Raw genomic sequence first — 9,434 nt, forward strand, 5'->3', positions numbered from 1 at the left:
GGGGAGGGGGGGGGGAGAAAGGAAGAGGGGGGAGGGGGGGAGAAAGGAAGAGGGGGGAGGGGGGGGGAGAAAGGAAGAGGGGGGAGGGGGGGGGGGGAGAAAGGAAGAGGGGGGAGGGGGGGGAGAAAGGAAGAGGGGGGAGGGGGGGGGAGAAAGGAAGAGGGGGGAGGGGGGGGGAGAAAGGAAGAGGGGGGAGGGGGGGGAGAAAGGAAGAGGGGGGAGGGGGGGGGAGAAAGGAAGAGGGGGGAGGGGGGGGGAGAAAGGAAGAGGGGGGAGGGGGGGGAGAAAGGAAGAGGGGGGAGGGGGGGGGAGAAAGGAAGAGGGGGGAGGGGGGGGGAGAAAGGAAGAGGGGGGAGGGGGGGGGAGAAAGGAAGAGGGGGGAGGGGGGGAGAAAGGGAGAGGGGGGTGGGAAGGAGGAGGGTGGGAGAAGGGAGGAGGAGGGTGGGAGAGGTGGGGGGAGAGGGAGGAGAAGGGAGGTGGGGAGGCTGCTGTGGGGCAGAAACACCAGCCCGGGGCAGCAGGGCCGAATGGTCTGTTTCTGTGCTGTAACCGTCCGTGTGACTCTGTGTCCTGTTCGTTGCCTCCCCCCGCCCCCTGCCCCCTACAGTTGAAGAGCGAAGACCAGCACGTGGACCAGCCCATCCAGCTCCAGCTGAACCCAGGCGACGCGAAGCCAGTGGGGCCGTGTGGCTGCAGCTGACCGCGAGGCTCCCTGGCCTGCTTCCTCCCCTCCCTGCCATCGTCGTGACTCATCTCTGCCAGCCGCTGTGTGCTCCACGTGGCCCTTGCACTTTCCGTCGCCTCGCCTTTTCTATTTTGTCCCCATCCGATGCCAGGACCAAGGCGATGAGGCTGGGATGCTCATGAAGGACCTGTTGAGACTGGGTCTCCCCCAGGGCCTGAGTTGAAAGGAAGCGGAGTTAAGTCTGGGTTGGAGTACGCAAAAATTTCCCTACTTATATCATCACTTGATAATATATAAAACTCGAACATTGCTGTACAAGGGAGGCATGCTGTCGAAGAATTTCATTGGTGCACTCAACAGAGCAGATTCAAGAATTGTAAATTTCAGAGGGAACTGCACGAGGATAAAGGGTGCTGATTGGTCGGTTTGCACTCCCTTGACCGCAATTGACTTGCCAGCCAATCAGCGCCCTTTCTTCCTCCTGCAGCATCGATTGTCGCTCCCTCTGAAATTTGGCACTCTTGCCTTTGGCCTGATGAGTCCCAAGTCGAAAAACTTCGACAGCACGCGTCCTCCTTCTCTCGTCCTTCAACTCCCTGCTCGTTCGAGCGTGCGTTCGCCAGAGACCAGCGCGGGACCTTCCAGAGCACAGGAGGGGACGAATGTTGACTGCACTGTAAACTGCACTTGCGTGGGTGGGCCTGACCGTTGACGGTGAATTGTAATTAAGCTTGTATCATTCGGTAGCCAGCGAGTAAACACTAAAGACTGGTTAATGATGCTGGCCGAAGTCACGTGCCTCTAATAATTGCTGCTCGTTCCCCTCGCTACGCCCGCGGGCTCTGTTTTATTCCCGAAACTGGCCGGAAAGCAGGTTGCGAGTTGCAGTGTGGGGCTGTGCGGACGAGAGGCCGTTCGTTTCCCACAGCGCCCGCCTTTCTCAGACCCAAGCCCCCTCTCCGAAGCCCTTGCCGGCCAGTGAGGTGTGAGTTGCAGACTCCCCTGCTCTGCCAAGGAATGGTTCCAGGGCATCTCTTACGTCCACCCGACTGGGTGGGTAGACAGGGCCTCCCGGTGTGATGTCTCATCTGAAAGACGGACCTAACGGCAGCGTGGTACCCACACCTACCCCACTGCCACACCTTGGCATTGACCCTCTGACGGCATCTACCCTTCCCCCAACACTGTGCAGAGGTGTGTTGACCAGGTTCTGAGTCTCCCGAGCTTGCGGGGGGGACGGGGTCTCGGACCCGCCCTCTGGGCTCGACCTCTCACCCCCAATGTTGTTGGGGACAATGTTGTGGCCCCTCGCCCATCGGCTCAAACCCACCAGCCTTCCGACTTGGTAGCCGAGAGCGGGGGGCGTGTTCTGCGCCGAGGGAGCCCCATCTCACCTGTTGCGGTACCGGAGCTATCCGAGCCGGCAATAAACGCATGCGGCGCTGGGGCCGGGGAGGGGGGAACGGAGCCCGGGAGCTGCTCCCACCTCGTGCGGCTGGGGGAAGGCCTTAGAAAGGGGGCTGGGGGACATCAGCCAGGATCGCTGCTGCAACAGCCCGTCACTGAACGACTCCTGCCAGCAAACGTGTGACGGGGAGAACAGGCGTAAAGAGAACAGGTTCCCACCGGGGCCTCCGCTGTTTATTCCAAGGAGGGTCGCTTCTTTCTAAAACAAAAAAGATATTGTTCAAAAATAGCACAGACGGGTAGGGCCGAGTGTTCAAGTTGGCCGACGATGTAAAATACCATCTTCATCTGGAAACGAAGCACCAAGGGTATGGGGGGATGTAAGGGGGAGAGAGAGAGAGGAGTTTAAAGCAGCCACTGCCGCATTCACAGCAGCACATTATTGTACCGTGGAGAGTCAGTTTTGTCAGGCAGACCCTCAGGATCCAGGGTGCCTCATGTCCAGATGAGGCCAATATGGGGATCTGCCAGGCGGGCGGACGGACATACGAATTCGGAGCGGGAGGGGAGGGGTAGGGGCACTGCATGCCTGCTCCGCCACTCACCAAGATCAAGGCTGATCCGACTGTAACCTCCACATTCCCGCCCACCCCCCCCCCGATAACCTTTCACCCCCCTCGCTTATCAATAATCTATCCACATCTGCCTTAAAAATATTCAAAGGCTCTGCTCCCACCGCCTTTGGAGGAAGAGAGTTCCAAAGACTCACGACCCTCTGAGAGAAAACATTTCTCCATCTTAAATGGGCGACCCTTTATTTTTAAACAGTGACCCCCCCCCACCTCTCTAATTCTAGATTCTCCCACAAGAGGAAAGAGCGTTTCCACATCGACCCCGTCAAGACCCCTCGGGATCTCATAGGTTTCAATTAAGTCGTCTCTTACTCTTCTAAACTCCAGCAATATGAGCCTAGTCTGTCCAACTTTTCCATTCCTGTTATTAGTTTAGTGAACCTTCTCTGAACTGCCTCTAATGCATTTATGTCCTTCCTTAAATAAGGAGGCCAGTACTGTACACAATACTCCAGGTGTAGTCTCACCAGCGCCCTGTACAACTGAAGCACAACCTCCCTATTTTTGTATTCAATTCCCCTCGCAATAAATGGTAACATCCTATTAGCTTTCCTAACTACCTCTGTACCTGCATACCATTTGTGATTCATGCACTAAGACACCCAGATCCCTCTGCATCTCAGAGCTCTGCAATCTCTCCCCATTTAGATAATATACTTCTTATATATTCTTCCTGCCAAAATGGATAATTTCACATTTTCAACATCAACCCTGTCAAGCCCCCTAAGGATCGTATATGTTTCAATAAGATCGCCTCTCATTCTTCTAAACTCCAATGAGTACAGGCCCAACCTACTCATAAGAAAATCCCTCCGTCCCCTAGTGATCAACCTAGTGAACCTTCTCTGGACTGCCTCCTATGCCAGTATATCTTTCCTTAGATAAGGGGACCAAAACTATTCACAGTATTCTAGGTGTGGTCTAACTAGTGCCTTGTATAGTTTTAGCAAGACTTCCCTATTTTTATACTCCATTCCCTTTGAAATAAAGGCCAACATTCCATTTGCTTTCCCTATTACCCGCTGAACTTGTATGTTAGCTTTTTGTGATTCATGCACAAGGACCCCCAAATCCCTCTGTGCTTTCTGCAGCCTTTCTCCATTTAAATAATATTCAGCTCCTCTGTTCTTCCTGCCAAAGTGCATAACCTCATATTTTCCCACATTATATTCCATCTGCCAAGTTTTTGCCCACTCACTTAACCTGTCTATATCCCTCTGTAGACTCTGTGTCATCCTCACCACTTGCCTTCCCACCTATTTTTGTGTCATCTGCAAACTTTGCGATTGTACATTCATTTCCCTCATCTAAGTCGTTAATATATATTGTAAATAATTGTGGCCCCAGCACTGATCCCTGTGGCACTCCACTAGTTACAGGTTGCCAAACTGAAAATGCCTCCCTTATCCCGACTCTCTGTCTTCTATTAGTTAGCCAATCCTCCAATCATGCTAATATACAACCCCCAACACCATGGGCTCTCATCTTATTAAGTAGCCTTACCTGCAGTACCTTATCAAATGCCTTTTGGAAATCCAAATATATTACATCTACTGGTTCCCCTTTATCTTTCCTGCTTGTTACCTCCTCAAAGAATTCTAATCAATTTGTCAGGCATCATTTCCCCTTCATGAAGCCATGCTGACTCTGCTTGATTAGATTATGTATTTCTAAATGCTCTACTATTCCATCCTTTATAATAGACTCTTAACGTTTTTTGTCTCTCTCCCTTTTTGAATAAGGGCATTACACTGGCAGTTTTCCAATCCTCTGGGACTTTTCCAGAATCTAAGGATTCTTGGAAGATTACTACCAGTGCATCCACTATCTCTGTAGCTACTTCCTTTAATATCCTAGGATGCAACCCATCAAGGTCCAGGGGACTTATCGGTCTTTAGTCTCATTAGTTTCCCTGGTACTTTTTCTCTAGTGATAATTATTGTATTTATTTCCTCCCCCCGCCCACCCACCTTTTGCCCCTTGATTATTTAGTATTTTTGGAATGCTGTTAGTGTCTTCTACTGTGAAGAATGATGTAAAGTATTTACTCAACTGCTCTGCCATTTCCTGGTTCCCCATTATTATTTCCCTAGTCTCATTCTCTAAGGGGCCTATGTTCACTTTGGCCTCTCTCCCCCTTTTTATATATTTAAAGAAGCTCTTATTGTCCATTTTTATATTACTTGCTAGTTTACCCTCAAAGTTTATTTTCTCCCTCTATCATTTTTTTGGTCATCTTTTGTTGGTTTTTAAAACTTTCCTGACCCTCTTACTTAGCATTAATCTTTGCCACATTTTGTTTTTTCTTTCAATTTGATACTATCCTTAACTTCCTTGGTTGGTTTATCCGCTTCCTAGAATCCTTCTTCCTCACTGCGGGGAGGGGCACCCAGAACCTGTCTTCTGGGTGAGTGAGAGCTCTGCCTCTCCCATTTCACTGCCCTCCCTCGTGGCAGCAGTCCAGTGGCCCAAAGGTGACGGCCCACAGCTGCCGCCATTTGCTCAGGGGCTTGGGGAGGGACAGGGTGGCAATTGGCACGGGTGTCCGCGCAGCAATTAGCCTCTAAGTGACCTCAGCATTAACCCACAGCAAAACGGACTGGGTGCCCTTAAGCGAGCTGCTGAGGTGACACATAGCTGCACACGAGTCGAGCACTGTGCAGTTTGATGGTCCTTTACAAGGTGACCTAGTGTCCAATGCAGAATGAGAAATGGCATAGAAAGTTACCTGATTGTGGGAGCAGAAGGGGAGAAAGGTGGGGGGCAAGCTCCATATCATAGGACGGAATGTGATCCACACAATCCTTCATTAAGTGTAAAAAAAACTAATTCTTCACATTACAACAGGTTAATGGCTCCCAGAATTTGGGTCAAGCCCGACCACATGCGCATGAGACAGACAGGGAAAGGCTCCCATGCCTCTACACCCCCACAAACTACACGCTTTCCCGTAAGTGACTTATGAGCAGCGGCTTGGCGGTACAGAACTTGAATATTGCAGAAAAGAGAGACAAGGCTTTCAGTCTTGCACTCGTCGGGACAAATGCAAGAATGCCAAATTTCAAACGATCACAACAATTTATACTACGGGGGGGGGGAAGGGGGGAGTGGAAGGGGGCTTGGTTTACCTGATGTGCACTGCCCAGAGCCCAAAACTGTAACCACTCCAGTTGAGGGCATAAATAGGGTAGGCATAGATATGTTTCCACTTGCAAACAAGACCAGAGCTTTGTTTGTTTGGAGGGGGTGGGGACCGGGGGCGGTGTGTGGTGTAGACCTAAATATAAGATAGTCACTGATAAATCCACTGGGAGTTTACCCAGGGTGGTAAAAATGTGGAACGCGGTACCACAGGGGAGTGGTTGAGGTGAATAGCATCGGTCTGTTTTCAAGGGGTGGGGGGGGATGCTGGATAAACACGAGGGGTAAAGGGAGAGAGGGTATGGGGACACGATGAGACAAAGATTGGTGGGAGGAGGCAGGGATAGGTGGGGCCGATTCCGGTGCTACCAATGAGTCGTTTCTCAGTTGTTCCAGAGAATCTCGCCCAGCCAACCAGAAACAACCTCTGGCCTGCGGATGCGTCCATTAGACTCTAACTGACCTCCGCCTTAATCCAGAGCAAACTGGACTGGGCGGCCTTGAGCCAGCAGCATAGGTTACACGCAGCTGCGGCCACGGCAGAACACAAATCACGCGCAGTGCGATGTTGATGGTCCTTCATAACGCAGCGCAGCGTCTGACCTAGAATGAGAAATATATATAGCGGGAGGGAAGGTGTGGGAATGAGCGGGAGAGGGGTGGGCGGGAAGAGATGAGTCATATCACAGAACTAAACACAATCCTTCATGAAATACATAAAAGTGTCACAAAATCTTCTTCACATTGGTCGAATGGCGCTAAGTCGGGAAGGCAAATCCCTCAACACTTACCCAAACTGAGGGATCACGGGTGGAAGTTGCCAATCACCGCGCAGCGTTCCAGATTAGTCCCCACAGGGAGAGTGAGAGCCACTGGGTAGGGGTGGGGGGGTCAGTCAACAGCAGAATTAATCCCGAGCGGGTCCGGTCTGCAAACTGCTTCCGGGTCCCTACCAGGGCACATGTGCGCCCGCTGGAGCAGATGAGCGGGCAGGCCGGCCAGTGACCCAGCTTCAGGCCACCACCCCCATCTCCTCCTCCTCCACCACCGCCAAGTTTGCCACACGCAAACGTGGATTTGAACTGGCCGGGACTGGTGCCCGGGAGCAGTCGGCGAAGCTGAGCCCGCTGCCATCATGGCAGGGCAGGGGAAGGTTCCGGAGGTCAGAAGCACCCAAGGTTGGTGGCTGCCGCCTTGGGAGCCGAGCCGAGGCCGCCCGGTGTGCCAGCCAACCCACCCCGCGGGTCTTGGGACACCATCGAGTTGTGGCTCTGCTTCTCGCCTTGCATTTGGCAGCTGGGGTAGGGCGGAGTGGGCCAGAGCTCCACGAGTCAACCGGGAATCCCCGCACCCACCCCTACCGAGACTGGCGAAGGTCCTTCCATTGGCGCTTTGGTACAGGAATGACCGAGTGTGGGGGAGGGAGCTGCATGGTCGGGGTCCTGCCCGGGGAGGGCACGTGTCACACGGCCGCCAGCGGTTGAGTGCCTGCTGCTCTGGGGCAAAGGCCGGCCAGCTTCTGGGGGCGGGGGGGGCGAGGCTGGCATTGGGTCGGCCAGAGAGGCTTCCAAATCTTCCTCTCGGCGTCCGAAGCAACCTGGGCGTCCCGATTAAACCGAGCTGGTGGGGAAAGGGAAGCGGGTCAGACTGACCGTCACTGATGGGGGGCGGGTGGGGGGAGAGCATCTGGCCCAACACGGCATTCGGACCAAGAGGCGGCGAGGGGCACGGCAGGCCGGGCAAGCCCCTTCCCGCATGGCGAGATCCCACGAGAGCAGAGGGCGATGAGGCTTTACGACTCTCGTAGGGCAGACGGAGACCCTTTTACCGTGCCAAACTGGTGAATATTCCTCTTTTGGAGGGGGGGGGATAAGTTGGTCTGATCCTCGCATTCTGAACCACCCCCACCCCGCACGCACGTCTCCACCTACGAGGTCCAGCTCCCTGGTGTCGTGCGGGGGGAGGTGGTCTCGCAGGAAAGGTGGTCTCGCCAATGTTGTCCCCTCCCCACCATGGTGGGCTGGGGTGGGGTTGCAGATAGAGATGGAAAGTCACACGAGAACCACCAAAGCTTCTATTTCAAATATTGGTTCTGATATTTAAAAAGAAAATAACGTCGACACAAAGCTACACAATACAAACATCATTTGAGTCCTACAAAAAAACCCACACGCTCCTAGGAGCACCAACAGATTATCAGACCATTATCTTCCGGTTACGGGACTGGAGGAGGAGGAGGAGAGAGGAAAGTGACATCCCACCTGCTTTTTAAAAAACATCTTCGCCGCATCGGAGTATTGCTCCCCTTCCCCCACCACTCTCTCTCTCTCTCTTGCACTTGCTTTGAAGGGGTGTGTTTGCAGGGGGTGGGGAGGAGGATAGAAGCCCTGTCGAAGGCCCCTCCTGCCCAATTACATCAGGGCTAAAGGTTGGGAGAAACTGCAGCAGGTTGCTGGGAGGTGGGGAGGGTCTGCCCGTCTGAATTAATCCAGCTGTGTGCTTCAGAGAGAGATCGAGAGAGAGAGAGAGAGAGACAGACAGACAGCGAGAGAGGGAGAGAGACAGACAGACAGCGAGAGAGGGAGAGAGACAGACAGACAGCGAGAGAGACAGACAGACAGCGAGAGAGACAGACAGACAGCGAGAGAGACAGACAGACAGCGAGAGAGACAGACAGACAGCGAGAGAGACAGACAGACAGCGAGAGAGACAGACAGACAGCGAGAGAGACAGACAGACAGCGAGAGAGACAGACAGACAGCGAGAGAGACAGACAGACAGCGAGAGAGACAGACAGACAGCGAGAGAGACAGACAGACAGCGAGAGAGACAGACAGACAGCGAGAGAGACAGACAGACAGCGAGAGAGACAGACAGACAGCGAGAGAGACAGACAGACAGCGAGAGAGACAGACAGACAGCGAGAGAGACAGACAGACAGCGAGAGAGACAGACAGACAGCGAGAGAGACAGACAGACAGCGAGAGAGACAGACAGACAGCGAGAGAGACAGACAGACAGCGAGAGAGACAGACAGACAGCGAGAGAGACAGACAGACAGCGAGAGAGACAGACAGACAGCGAGAGAGACAGACAGACAGCGAGAGAGACAGACAGACAGCGAGAGAGACAGACAGACAGCGAGAGAGACAGACAGACAGCGAGAGAGACAGACAGACAGCGAGAGAGACAGACAGACAGCGAGAGGGGGAGAGAGACAGACAGCGAGAGGGGGAGAGAGACAGACAGACAGTGAGAGAGGGAGAGAGACAGACAGACAGCGAGAGAGGGAGAGAGACAGACAGACAGCGAGAGAGGGAGAGAGACAGACAGACAGCGAGAGAGGGAGAGAGACAGAGACAGCGAGAGAGGGAGAGAGACGGGCAGCAAGAGAGAGAGGGAGAGAGACAGACAGGCAGCGAGAGAGAGAGACAGGCAGCGAGAGAGGGAGAGACACGGGCAGCAAGAGAGAGGGGGAGAGAGACAGACAGACAGCGAGAGAGAGAGACAGGCAGCGAGAGAGAGAGAGAGACAGGCAGCGAGAGAGAGAGAGAGACAGACAGGCAGTG

This window comes from Cetorhinus maximus, unplaced genomic scaffold (assembly GCF_964194155.1).
Source record: "Cetorhinus maximus unplaced genomic scaffold, sCetMax3.hap1.1 HAP1_SCAFFOLD_3335, whole genome shotgun sequence".
NCBI lineage: Eukaryota > Metazoa > Chordata > Chondrichthyes > Lamniformes > Cetorhinidae > Cetorhinus > Cetorhinus maximus.